The sequence below is a fragment of the Lagopus muta genome, chromosome 4, assembly GCF_023343835.1.
Source record: "Lagopus muta isolate bLagMut1 chromosome 4, bLagMut1 primary, whole genome shotgun sequence".
NCBI classification, from domain to species: Eukaryota; Metazoa; Chordata; class Aves; order Galliformes; family Phasianidae; genus Lagopus; species Lagopus muta.
In genome coordinates this window covers 61,613,720-61,627,759 of record NC_064436.1, presented here as the reverse complement: position 1 = coordinate 61,627,759, position 14,040 = coordinate 61,613,720, and the positions used below count along the sequence as shown (strand labels likewise).

The 14,040-nt window shown below is 38.5% G+C and overlaps 1 long non-coding RNA gene across 1 annotated transcript; it reads right to left on the bottom strand.

Moving 5' to 3' along the window:
- Positions 1-228: 228 nt before the first annotated feature.
- Positions 229-4,385, bottom strand: LOC125692773 (uncharacterized). Its single transcript, XR_007376821.1, has 3 exons — positions 4,310-4,385; positions 3,089-4,222; positions 229-2,986 (listed from the first exon to the last, which is right to left on the bottom strand). It is a non-coding gene; the product is annotated as an uncharacterized LOC125692773 (long non-coding RNA).
- Positions 4,386-14,040: the final 9,655 nt, after the last annotated feature.

Genomic DNA, 14,040 nt, shown 5'->3' with positions numbered 1-14,040 from the left:
CTAAAGTTATATTCTAGTTACAAAATTGAACAAGACAAAATATTTTTAGCAAGATGAAAAAGAGACTATCTTAGCATATCTGTTAGCCCCATAATTTGGGGGCTATATTCAGGTTTCATCTAGGAGGAATTTGAAAAGGGAAGGAATTGGCTTCATCTCCTGTGATTTATGTGACATTCTTAAACTGAAGTACAAAGAAACAATGGAAGACACTACTATAATCAACTTTGTAAAAAGCTATAGATTCTCCTGCAAGTTCAACTCTGTTTCGAAGCTCCCTGGGTTTTTGCTAAAAATGATCAAACACAAAGTGATCCATTTAACCAGCTTCTGTAGAACAATATCCTCTTGCACAAGAGGTATTGTCTTCTCAGTTTTTATTCTGACACGAAGAAAACTAATATAAACCCTCATAAAGCTGTATCCTTCAGACTGTCTAGCTTACTTTCACAGTTGCATTTCTTCTTTCCTTTTCTTTGCATCACAGCTGTACAGGCTGGAGCTTATAGCAGAGCAAAACAGTGTTTTAACCGAAGACAGGAACTCAAGGAAAAGACAAAGCAGCTTATATTATGTTTAATTGCATAAGCCCATAAATTCCATTTCCTTTTTTTTTTTTTTTCAGCTGTTCCATTGGCTTCTTGTGGGATTATATATGTCAGCTCAACCTTACTCAAGAGTTTCAGGGTAAAAGTTCAAGAACAACTATTCAACTCAGGCCCCTTGAGATCTCAGCGACATTTAGGAAATGACCATTGAGGGCAAGAGTCGTATCTGCCAATTGAATGAAACACATTCTCTTCTGCTTTTAAGAGCTCTTGAAAATGTTATAGAATATTTTCCCCTTAGGCATACAAATCTGAATTTTACATTAAAGGCTCTTTTATTACTTTCTTACAGTAGTTTATTATCTATGCTATGAAATTTCACTTTTTAATTTAAAACAAAAATCCTGTTTCTGGATCATCTGAACGTTGCAAAACCAATGAAGCATTGGAACAGGTTGCCCAGAGAGGTGATGTCCCATCCACAGGATTAATTAAGGTCAGACTGGACAGAGCTCTGAGCATCCTGGTCAAGCTGTAGGTGTGCCTGTTCATTGCAGGTGAGTTGGACTGGATTATGTTTAAAGGCTCCTTGCAACTCAAACAATTCTATAAAAACAAGTGTTGGGAAAGAATGAAGTGGCACACAGGATATAAAAGAAAAAAAGTAAATTTCTTTGGAAAAAATACCTGTCTAGAAAGTAATAAATTTAAGGAAGTGATTATCCTACAAGAACAAAGCCCACTTTTAACAGAATAATGTTTCTTTTGTCTCTCCAACTATAATAAAACAGGAAGGAAAAGAAGAAACCACAAAACCAAACCATTCTGGAGTGCAAATCTAGGCTCTCTTTTGAAGTAATCAATGTCTATCAGAACAGCAAAGTGCTTACTATGGGAAAAATCTGCATATGCTAAGACTTGTTGCTAACAAACAAAAGAAATCTGAACTCCTGAATTCCATGAAAACTTATTATCCTGTGTTTTTTTACTTATGAATTGGAGTATAGTGATTTAGCCAGCTAAACCAGCCCGTATCAAGATGAGCATGGTAGCAGTAGATGCCTCAGAAAGGCTTCTTAGAATCATCTCACATCTTTCTGCAGCAGGTGACCTAGCTATCAGCTGAGAAATATTTATTGCCAGTCAACAAGTGTCTTGTAACTGATTTAAGTGTTGAGCAAATGAAGACATGCACACAGTTAAGGAGACACAAACACATCCACTCCCCATTCCTGGGGCTCCATTTCTCTTGTTGCACTTTGTGCAGCCAGAAGGAGGCAACATCCAGCAAAATAAGTGGCATGCGTGAAGGGGTCTTTCTGGCTTTCCTGCTGCTCTGATACCTCAGTGGGAGCCTCTCCTCTGGTCCCCATGCACCTGCCTATTCCTGTCAGACTTCCCATCAGGGAAGGAAAAGCAGCCCTATTAACATATTATGCTCAAATGATGGTAGATTAGTGTTTATGTTAACCTAGCAGCAAGTATAGCTGGGGCTAGTTAAGGACTGTGGACATTCAGTATCAGTTAATAAAGATGACTGATGCTTTGCCTGTTCCTCATTCCATTTGTTCAATGCTCGCTGCTGACATAGGCTTCTCCTGTCTCTGAACTAAGAAAAACCCTATCAGAGGCAAGTATTTCACTCCCTTAACTGTCTGGTTACTTGACAAGTTGTTTTCTTTTATTTAAAAATGCCTCTTTCATCTCAGTTACAGCTTTCCCCTTTCTCTGTTCAAAGCTCTGCTTATCAGCTTCAGGCTCTGTAGTGCACAAGCCCCTCCAGATCCTCAGTGTCTTTACGCTCATCCCTACAAGCCTATCTTAAGCAGTTTTCTAGACTGGTTTCTTCAATCCAGGATTTCATGAATATCAAAGGCCCTCCCATCAGCTCTCACCTGAAGAGGGGCCACTATTCACATCCCTGTATTCCTTTCTGGAGCACTTCCCTCCCTCCAGAGCTTACTTCTGCAACAGAGCTTGCAATAACCCACTTTGCTTGGTAGCCAGTCCTCACCACACATTCCCTGACTTTCTGTTTACTGGGACTGGTCTGGCTGAGAAGAGAGAAGGCAGTGCCAGGAGTGAGGCAGACCTGGAGGTGCTGCTGCCAAAGGGCCTGCCCAGAAAAAAGGAGCTGGGAAGAGCAGGGTGTCTGCAGCTTGCTCTGGAGATGAGAGGACTCAAGAAAGCTCAACAGCTCCTCCCAGCTCCAGTGGCAGCTACTAGCAATGCAACCAAGATATTAAGCAAATACAATCCCGGCTCTTAAACCCCCACAAAAAGCCAATGGCTACTGCTCTTACTGGATGGGATCCTTGCCCATTCAAAGCAGTCACACAACATCTTAAGCCAGAAATTGTTTAAAAGCATACTTTTTTCAACTAGGTTTGTCATCACAGGTGGACTAGATGATCTTGGTGGTCTCTTCAACTTCACATCTGTATTGTACAACACAGAAAATATAGATACCACTAATCAGTTTTAGGATCACTGAAGAAAGGTACTGTTCACAATCCAGTAAATAAAAAGAAATAGCTTACCCATTTCCGAGGAGAAGAGCTCATTGAAAAACTTCCAAAGGAAACAATCATCAAGTAAAGATGCTCCTCCCTTGGCTGAGAACCCTTAAATGATGTTAGGATTGCACAGGCAATTGCTTGCACCTGTGCTCCCAAGGCTACCCACTCCCCTTCATCAGGTGCTCCATCAGAAGCAGGTGTTCAGGCCACAACCATTAGTTCCCTTATACTCCACCCCTTCACAGCTTGGACAATTGACTGAGCATAGAGAGGACAAGCTTTCCTTTATAAGTTCATAATTGTAGTCACAATGTTGATGCAGTTTTCATCACAACACAGAGTCCCTAGTTTTCAATGTCCTGTACAGCTTCCTTCAAAAATTCAGAAATTTGTCATTAAGTGTCTTTGATAAACGAGATGTCTTGATAATTCTTCAGTGGCACTGAAACCCAATGCTGCTTCTGTCTCCTTTGGTCATCCTGACAGGTTGAGAATCTCAGGGGGAGTAGAACAGGTGTTTGACACTAAAATAGGCAGATCCACCCTCCACAGTGAAATGCATGCCATTTTCCTGTTGTGTGTCAAGATTTCCATTTGGACAGGGGCACATCCAAGCCTTTTATACCACGCTCTTTGGCGTTAATTGACAGTTGGATAATTATACCAAGTACTAAACAGGGGATGGAGGGGGCTCTGATCTGCCAAAATGATATAATTAGGGTCGCCTTTGTGATGAGAATCTGTGTTTCACAATTTCTGAGGACCACATGCAAATTCCTTGTGGTATGACCATTCCTCCCCCTTCTAATAATTGCCCTTATGGTGCAAGTAGGCTGCACCATTTTGCCCCCACTTGGGCTTTTTTCAAGACCATTTTACCTTGTGGGTTCCTGGTTCTAGATTCTCAGGGGCAGGGAGTAGATTATTCATCGTTCCAACTTGGGACTTCAGTCATATACTACTTCCCTTAATTTGAGCCTTAAGCAGGGAAGCCCAAATTATTTGCAACATATGCACTGTTGGGTCAGCCATCTGTGTCTTTCATTCAGGTCACTCAGCACTTCATGTACTCTCTTAGTTCATTCCTGCTAGGACTTGGTCAGTCTTCAGTGCAGCCTTCGACGTTGTTCTGCTCTCTATCTGGTCTACTCCTGTCTGGAGGAGAATATAGCTGCCACAGACCAGTATTCAGATCACTTAATGCATTGATCATAATCCAGTAATAAAGAAGGAACATCTTACCCCATTCTGAGGATAACATCTCACTAAAAAATTCCCAAAGGAGGCAACTTCCAAGTAGAGATGCTTCCCTCTGGCTGCCCGCCCTTAAATGAGTTTAGGGAGGAGTTGGCCCTGGGTGTATTCCTTACAGTTGCACAGGTGAATTGCTGGCACCTGTGCTCCCAAGACTGGCTATGCCCCTTCACCAGGTGCTCAATCATTGGTACAGGCCATGACCTAACAGTACCCTAAAAACATTTCATAGTATTGTTTTCTCTTCAGCTCCTTTCCCACTAACTGGACTTTTCTGGTGCATTCTACTTGTTTGCTTACAAGGCTTCACAGCCTCTGTCTGCATACTTTAATTGAATTAGATGGATGCCACATACCTGGGTTACTGTGGCAGAGAAACAAGTCATCGTGTCCCTGGAAGGTTCCAGGTAGTGCTCTAGGGAGTTTCATTTGTTTTCTTATACGTATTTTTGCGCAGAAGACTATTCTTTCATGTCTCCTTTCCCCGTGTTCGGTTCCACATGCCCTCCAGTTCTGTTTTGGTTCGCACCCATAAAATGTTGAAAAAACAAGCATTCTAAAAAAATAGTGTCAGTTGTAGTGCAACACATTTATGATCACTGGGTACCAATAACCACAAATACTGTTTTAAATTACATTTAAACGTTGTTAGAGAATGCCTATGTGAGTATTTCTATGCTCCTAAAGAATTAAACTTAAAAGATATCAAGAATGGAGAATACAAGTCTCTAAAGCCATCTTGCCACCTTGGGCAACTCCTATCGCTCTTTTTCTCTTTCATTTTTTTTTCCACCTATTTCCAAATATAATCTCTTCATATTAAATCTTTGTGGTAAGAAATATGGTCCGTGTGTAAAGAAAAACGTCTGTTACTGCATCAGTAGTAACAAGCATGTGGGCCAAAACCAAAGTCACCAGAAAGGCTCCTCTGCAAAATGGGATATTCAGTAACATTGCATACACTACCACAGCAAAAAAACAAAACAAAAAAAAAAAAAAAAACCCCACATTATGCTTACATATACTTTCACAGAAGAAGGGAAACCATTATCAGGTATGTTCAAACATTAAGTGGCTGTTATGTCTGGTTATATATTTGTAAAACTATTGGACCTGGAATCTACCTGTAATCCCCACTCAGTTCCCCACTCTCCTTCAGACAAAAGTTCACAAGTTTTAAGGTAGAGCAACAGAGAGGTTGTTCTGAGGTGGAGATTGGAACTGTTCTTGCAATATCTGGGTTAAAAAAGCAATGAAATAGGAAGAAGATGGAAGCACTGAAACAGAGTTTCAAGACATCCAAAGTATAATACAACATGATCAATCCAGCTGACAAACATTTTCCTCCGACCCCCACTCACCTTTGCCTACATTAACAGGCCACTAAGCTTGTTCCAAACCAGTAAAAGAAGGGAACACCCAGAAAACTCCTTTTGGTCTTCCTTTTCTGTAAGGAGCCAAGAGCATCAGGATTGGGACTGATATAGAAGAATGGAAGCTTGCAAAGGTGTTAACCACTTTAAACAGCAAACACTGGAGTTTTCCCAAGAATTAAGTAAATCACTGCTAAATATGTAGTAACTTGTTGCTCAGCAGTTATAGCCACATTCATCGAAAATGGTATAGAGTAATTTCTGTCACATCTGCTATCTTTAGGAAAGAGAAGGAAAACAACACTGGGTACAATGTCACACTCTTGAACTCCTTCGTTCTTGGCAAAAGCTGTAAAATTTGTGATATTCTTCCCATGAGGCACTTTTACATATATATCACTCTGAGCTTGCAAGATTCTCCCTTTCTCTCCCTCCCTCTACAAGTTCTTCATTCAGATAATTTTATTGTTTTTTTAATTCATGAAAAAATGTCAAGGAGGATTCTTTCATAAAAGTGGTGTGAGTTTGGGGTGTTGTTTTCTAGTTTGGGGGTTTTCTCTGCAAGTTTGCTGTGACCTCACAAAGAAGATCTCATAACAAATCTCCACTGGGTTCTTGGTAGCAAAGGAATCTATTAGTCACACAGAGCTGAATACTTCAGATAGCTTTCAGCACACAGTGCTCGGATTTACTCTCTAAAAGGCAGGCTTTTTATAGAAGTCTTTTCACCCAGGGATTCTGACACATCATTCTAGACAGCACTAAAAACCTATGCAGGAGTTGCCTTCAGCAAAACCAAGATAAGTGTCCGACATTCACCTCTGTGTTTCTTGGAGTATATTGAGAAATCCAGGTATTAGTTGCTTCTGCAGAGGTTCTGGGAAGCACCACAGTGTACTCCCAGAAGATAGACCCAGAAGAAAAAAAGTAAAGGAGGGAATAGCCTTTCTACTAGATCTGACTAGGTTTGGATCAGGCCCCACTACACCAAATGACCAAACCTGCAGAAAGAAACCTTCAGAAGACTGCTAAAAAATTCAGTAACTTGAATAAACTAAGTGATATTTAGTCAAGAAATAATTGTTCCAGACCTTCAACCTTACAATAATGGGACTTTATTTGTACAAGTAGTCAATAACTTTTAAGGCAATAGCTTTACTTATGGGAGTGCTTCTAGATATAAGCTCAAGTGCTTATATGCTCAAAGTCTAAATTAAGACAAAGTACTTTAGCACTGAACATAAGGTCCCAACTAAACAACGGCACAGTGCAACTAATCATTTGTTCTACATTTGCCAACAGAGTGTTGAAGCATAGCCTGTTACTCTGATCTTAGCTTCTTGTTCTTTATCCTTGAAAATGTATGTAATGAAGAGCAATAATCTGCAGATGTAATGGGCTAAATTACTCAAAGTAACACAAGTTTATACACAGATTTAAAAGGAAGTAAGAAGTGTGTTAAAAAATTCTCATTTAAGAAGAATAGCTTCGAAATACACGCGTAAAATACCTGGAAAATATACCACCAGTCTGATAGGGTATCTGATATGTGATCAGAATTGAGCAAATGGAAAAAAAGAAGGAAAAAAAAAAAAAAAAAAGAAAACCACATGCAGAACAGTGAGATTTTTTAAATGCCAGCAAATTTGAAGAAGGCAATAATATTGAAATTGCACTGTAAATGGTAGAGTATTTAGATGTCAAATAAAAATCCAGGCTGTAATTTTATTTTATTTTATTTCATTTTTTGTCTGATGAAACATTTACTTAAAGTTATACCACTTAGAAACCACTGAAATGTTGTGTCTATATAAGCAAATGCAGGTTTGGGCACTGCCACATACAACAAGGTACTGAATACATCTGCGTGAATAACATGTATCAGTGAGTTGGAGTTACATCCTCCCTTTACTCAGCTCTTTGTGAAAACTCAATCTCTTGTCACACTCATTGGCAGCTATGTAAGGTGCCTGCTTGTGCACAGCCCAGCTGGACAGCCACCTAGCTGTGATAGATGACCTTGATCCAGTGTCCAGCTCAGAGGGATGGACAGCCAGACCCCTCAGCCTTCCCACCCCAGTGTTTTCCCTCTGTGGAAGGGAATGCAGTTTATCAGGATCAAGATGGATCACTGCTGATGCGTATTTCAGTAAAGATGATCTTACCATGTCTGTCTGTGGGTCACAAGCAACATTCAGAACTAGGAGCAGTGCTACATCCTGATTTCAGTGACAGAACTGACAAAATATGCCATAGTTTCCTGGATAAGAAAGGCATTTACTAGCATGTCCTCAGGTTTCCCAGATCAGCATAAGAAATCAGAATTGCTCTACCCCTTTTCTTTAGCTATTCTAAGTGTGATTCTTCCTTTTTTTTCATGACTTTTTTTAGGTAAGTAGGTCTTGCACTTAGTCCTCTAATGCTACCATAATCAATGAGACATTTATCAACACAAGAAAGGAAAACGGGTAGCAGAAATTCACTCTTCCTTGGTCACTAACACAGGCTGCTGTGCATTTTAATACATTCTTCCTTAGACAGGGAAGAAACATCAGGAATTGCATGAGTACTGCATCAGTTGGGACCCAAAGCACTGGGCTCTCTGTCAAGTGACTCATGAATCATTAGCAGGTTAGGAGATTTTATGATGAATTCATATGATGTGACATAATTTTTACATTTCACTTCTAAAACTTTGTTTCTCTGGAGATTGAAAATTTCAGTAGTTTTAAGATGTGATTAAAAGCATGAAATAGTAGATATATAATAGAACTCAAACATGAGCATTCAAGAAATTAAAAAAAGGAAACAAAAGCATTTCTTCGGTTCATTATTTTATTTTACTTATTTCAACTCTGCTGTCTCTCCCCTGTCCTCCAACAACTGAATGCTACTGGGCATCACCAAGAATTAAACACAAAAGGTCAAGTCAAACACAGGTACATGGCAGCTTACCAATTTGTGTTACAAATTATATACCAGCACAGCCAGAAATCCTCTTATCAGTCTGTCCATTTTAAGTGCAAACAAGTACCTCTCTGCATTAGACTCAGCTACAGTAATCCTTATATATGGACTCAAGTTCCTCAAGTTCACTTTTTAAATAACAAAGGAAGAAATTGAATTAAATTATTTAAAGTACAATAACAAAATTTTTATCTATTGTAATTTAAGGTACCAAAGCTTTATTTAGAAATCCTCTAGCTTCTTTGTGTGACTTTAATCCACAGAAGTCAGAAATCTCAGATCTGATCTATTTTAAATATTAAAATAATGAAAATAATTACTATATTCAATATATATACCCCATTAAAATAACTGCTATATACAGAGTTCGTACATTAATAAAACTGAAGTAAAACACATTCTTCTTTAAACAACCATTCAATTCTGCCTTTTTATTCTATTCTAGAGATAAACTCCTTATGTTCATCCGCTCTTATTTAAAGAGGCTGACTTTTGCTGGGCTGGGCTGAATTTGATTGTTCCAGCATAACCTGGCTGGTTCAACACCCATCACCCACTGTAATCTAATCTAACTCTCTGATTCTTCATCTGGGAAGGATCTTTCACCAGGAAATATCTCATGATTCATTTATAAATACTCCTCCTTCACTACCACTGCAGCTAGAGAAGTTTATTTGTGCATTTCTATTATGCAACAGTAGATTAATGCATCACTTTTCAACAGATTTCCAATCTTGATTCCACTGTGGGTAAAGGAGTATCCCTCACAGCTGTTATCTTTGCAGGATTTGATCAGTATTTTGTTTTTCAGGGAGCTCAGTAATAGATCTGAGTCAGTTGCTGTACAGTCTCAATTAACAAGTTAACTTAATATACTTGCTAAAAGTTTGTTTCCTTCCTCTATGTTTTATTTAGCTCTTGGCTGGGCTGGATTTTACTTTTGTTGTTTTGGTTTAGTTTAGGTTGCTATTTGGTTTGTGGTTTGTTGTTTTGTTTTGGTGGGGGTGGTGATGGTTGGTTTATTTTCTCCATTAAACTTTCATTTAATTTGCTTTCTGAACCAAATGACTGTTGAAGTACTTGATTTCCAGTTAAGTTTCTTATTGTTCCTGTGTCATTTTGCTAGGACTATCTTTGTGGGTTGCTACCCAATTGGTCTAAAATTTTCTTTAGTTTGAGACAAATTGCTTTCTTGTGTGTTGATCTGGATGAAGAATGGGCAAGGGGATTCTCTGTGTATGCAGAGGAGTGTTGCCCTTTTTTTTCACAGCATAGAGATGGAAACAGAGCAGAGATGGAAGTTCCTGGAAAGACGTATGGGGACTGTGCCTGTAGGAAGCATTACTCGGATTTTCTTTTCTCTCACTTCAAACAACATCGCAAAATTCTTAGAAGGGATGTTGTTTGGATTCCATCATAGAAACTTAATTTTGGACTAAAAATGGACTAAAAATTTGGACTAAAGCATGAGGCCATCTTCTGTGTCTGTAGCGAAGTAAGCAGAGAATAATAATAATAATAAAAGGCTTGTTGCCTTTTTTGCTGTTTCTATTCTGCTGTCTAAATACGTACAGATTTAATATCTGCAATGTTCTGGTCTTCAATTCTGTGCCACTGTCATTTAAAAAAATAATAATAATGAAAAGATAATTTCCACTGTAAAAGTAATTAAGCATATGCCATATGCATTGTAGTGATATTAAGGTCCTAACATGAACACAAAATCTTTTCTTTCACAGCTTACCTTATGGTTACTTAATAGTTCTGTGAGTTCACAAAAAACTCATTCTGCTTATATAATTTGTGTTTTAAAGTATGGTCTCCACCACTAGCTTTATAAGTATTTATACTTCCTTCTATACTTCTTGTAAGTATTTATACTTCCTTCTATACTTCTTGAATCTAAGTAATATAATTGTTACTTTACATTTCCATATCTAATCTCTTAAATCTACAGCACTGCTGCATTTTTACAAGGAATATGCTGCCCTCTATTGATCACTTTCATTTTAAAAATGACATTGAATTATGTTTGACTTCAAGAACCTGGCAAAGGTTGGATATTTATTTCTTAAGCTTTAAGCCTTTATGCTGCAACTCTTGCAATGATGTGTATCTTGGATCTCAACAGAACTGGCTAAGGAGAGTACAGCTCTTGTTACTGTCAGAAGCTCAGAGCTGTGAACATTTCATATTTGTTGTCTTCTCTTTGTCTATGTGTTCATGGACAATGTATAACGTTATTCAGTATGTCTGTGTACTGCTTCATGTAATCATGCTCTGTTCATCCAGGGCTTATGCAATACGAATGGCAAGTGACATTATCTTTGAATAATGCTGTGTGGTTTTGTCATGTTGCAAAGCATGTGTGAATGCACACACCACTGGACTTTGCTCTTCAGAAGCAAAATTGTCCAGCTAAAAGTTTCTTGACAATGAGTTAAGAACTGATCACATATCAAAAGCATAAGGAACTGAGAAGCAGAATCGTCCAACTAAAAGTTTCTTCACGTTGAGTCAAGAGCTGCTCACATATCAAAAGCAAAGTAGCCTACAGCAACTTCATAGTTGATGAAGCAAAGCTAGGATGGCTTTCCTCAACCTCTTTTTAACGAGTGCCACCAATCTGCCTTAGATAGGACCACTTGGTTGCAATTGCAAAGTACTGTTTGTCAAAATAATATTTTAGTTAAGCCTCTGTCAAAACAAGAATATATCCTTTCATCATAAACAGGAGACAATCAGCCAATTAGCTTTTAACAGATGGATTTTATGTTGTTATATCGGTTGTCCAAGAGGGTGCACACCCATCTCTGGATTCTGTCTGGCACCAGGGGCTGGCACACATCAGATCTTGAGCAAAATCTGAGAGGACTGAATGATGAAAACTTGCACTGATTTCTATGACAAGAGCAAAAAGTATCTTTTAGAAGATTTTTCCCTTCTTGTCTTTTTGCCTCCCTTAAAACAGAGTTCTGGGATGAAGATTGATTAGCCTTTAGGTTCATGTCTTCTGCTTACCTTTGCAGAGATAGGATTTTAATGCAAAGATTGGAAATCCCTGTAAATATACTATTTTCAGTGTTTCATAGCCCCTTATCAGGTTCTTTGGGCAATGGCTTAACAAACCATACATAGATGGAAAATAGGTAGCAGCAAAGTCTGCAGTGTTTGTACCAACAACAGAGTCATACATTCTGCTTTCTCCTTAAGGAAACAGTGAATCATCTGTAAAACAATTTCTGTTCTCTTGTGAAGAACTCAATTTTCTGGTTTACTCTTTAATTTACTCACTGGATGGTGTTATCCCTAAATAATCTCTTGTACTCTAGATTTTAATATATCAGTATAACCAACCAGAATTAAATAGAAATGTTCCTGTCTGAGCAGGTCAAACTTACTTTTTAATTGCTCAGAAGGAATTAATTTGATTTCTTTAAAAAAAATACTTGCTGACTACTTAATTGCATTTTTTGTTGTTGTTGTTGTTGAAGTCTTTAAATAAGTGTCATTGAAATCTTTCCTACTCACAAGCTTGTAATTCTGCAGAGAGAAAAAGACTAGAAATGGATGGATTTAAACATTTTACAAGCTGATTTCCAAACACAAGATGAACGTCAAAGTAAGGAAAATTGAATCTCATGAAAGAACATCTGGATGAGACCATGCTGGACACCAAGCTCTGGAAAGCAGTTCCTCTAGTATTGGTTTACTGGTTCTTAGACTGAGCCCACAAGTGGGTGCTGGGTTTGTGCAAGAAATAATAGTAACTGGATGCTATCTTGGATGTCTCATCAGAGACTGTTTTGTCATTACTCTGTACAAAACCATTTTATTTGTCCTTCACTGCAACTCACAAATCACTCTTCCCTTCGAATTGCCATTTATTCTGTGTTACCTTTTTGGTTTGAAAGTAGCATCATACATTCATTCCTTGGCCTGTAGTGTAGGCAGTTATGGCAGAACAGAGGCCATGAATTCCAGTTTTCACATTCCAGCTGAATATATGAAAACTCATCTATTACCGCTTTTCTTCACCTTCTTAATCGCCTCCTAAAACTTCTGCTGTTAGCTGAATGTTGTAATAATTAAAATATCACTTCTATTGTATTATTGCCCTTTACCAAGGTCTCAATTCTCCACTGTCATATAAAACCACTGTGTAACACTTCAGTTAACCATTAAGATATTTAATCATAAATAAAAACTACGAGAAGGTTTGGTTTTGTTGGTGTTTTTTTTTACAATTACAGCTTCTTGTGCTTTGTGTTTCTGCTTGTATGCAAAACAAAAGCAGAAAATGTTGTAAGAAGGATCCAGAGGTGACCAGAACTTGCTCAGTAACTGCTTCACTTGTTTATAGCTTTATTTGACGTGAATGTTTGGCTGCACTCTTTCGGTAACGTAATCTTCCTGTGGATTTGAGCCTTGGAGGGCCTCTAATCAAATTAGGAAATAGGCAAACATTTCAAGTGGTAGCACATAGTCACTGCTCCACAGCAGTTTCTTCCTCCTCAACTGAAGTTCACTGCATATGGCCTAAGACCTTGGCTAGAGTTAGACTGCAACTGAACAGGAGTATTCCAGATGCCAAATACCTCCGGGAGCCAAGAAGACAGCAAATACTACATTACCTTCAGCTGAAGCAAGCATTTAGGCTTAGAAAACAGTAGGAGTATGTGTATATGTGTGCACATGAGCACTGTGCACATACCTGAGTTAACAAAGGAAAAAGTAGCATTCTAGACAGTTAAATATTTGGAGTACTTATGTATTGACCCAATATTATCATACTGCTCTGAACATCGATTTCAGATCAGTGACTGAGAAAAATTAGGGCAAATCAAAAGAACTATGGCAATTACCCAAGAGCTGGATTGTGCAGAAATGCAGAAGTGCAGACATGTCGAGTGCTCCTAAACTGTCAGCATAAAGAACACAGCTTTATTTCCCTGTTTATGCAGGTTCATTTATGGAAGCGAGGTGTTAAAACCTGTTGGAGTTTGCCCTGTTGCTGCAGCCACCACAGAAGACTCCCAGCATCTTCTGCATTTCTAATGAGCAACTGTCTGCCTGATTGATTACAGTCCTTATAGTCCTCCTCAATAAATTAATTGAGCTGAGTCAGTTTGGGCTCTGGAGTCCTTCTTGAAAATGAACTCTTATTAAGGATAAATACTGAGTAATTTGTAAGTATAACGCAAGCAACCAGAAAGTGCAGTATCTAAGCTCTGGAGATTGTCTAAGGCTTGGAATGCAGGCAATACGTGCCCATCTCCTTGTCATGCAGTAAAAAGTGTGAGAAGATGTGATGAGGGAATTGTCACATTATATCTCTCATTTATCTGCTGTGATTTTCCTGTGATTACCAGCGTTAGA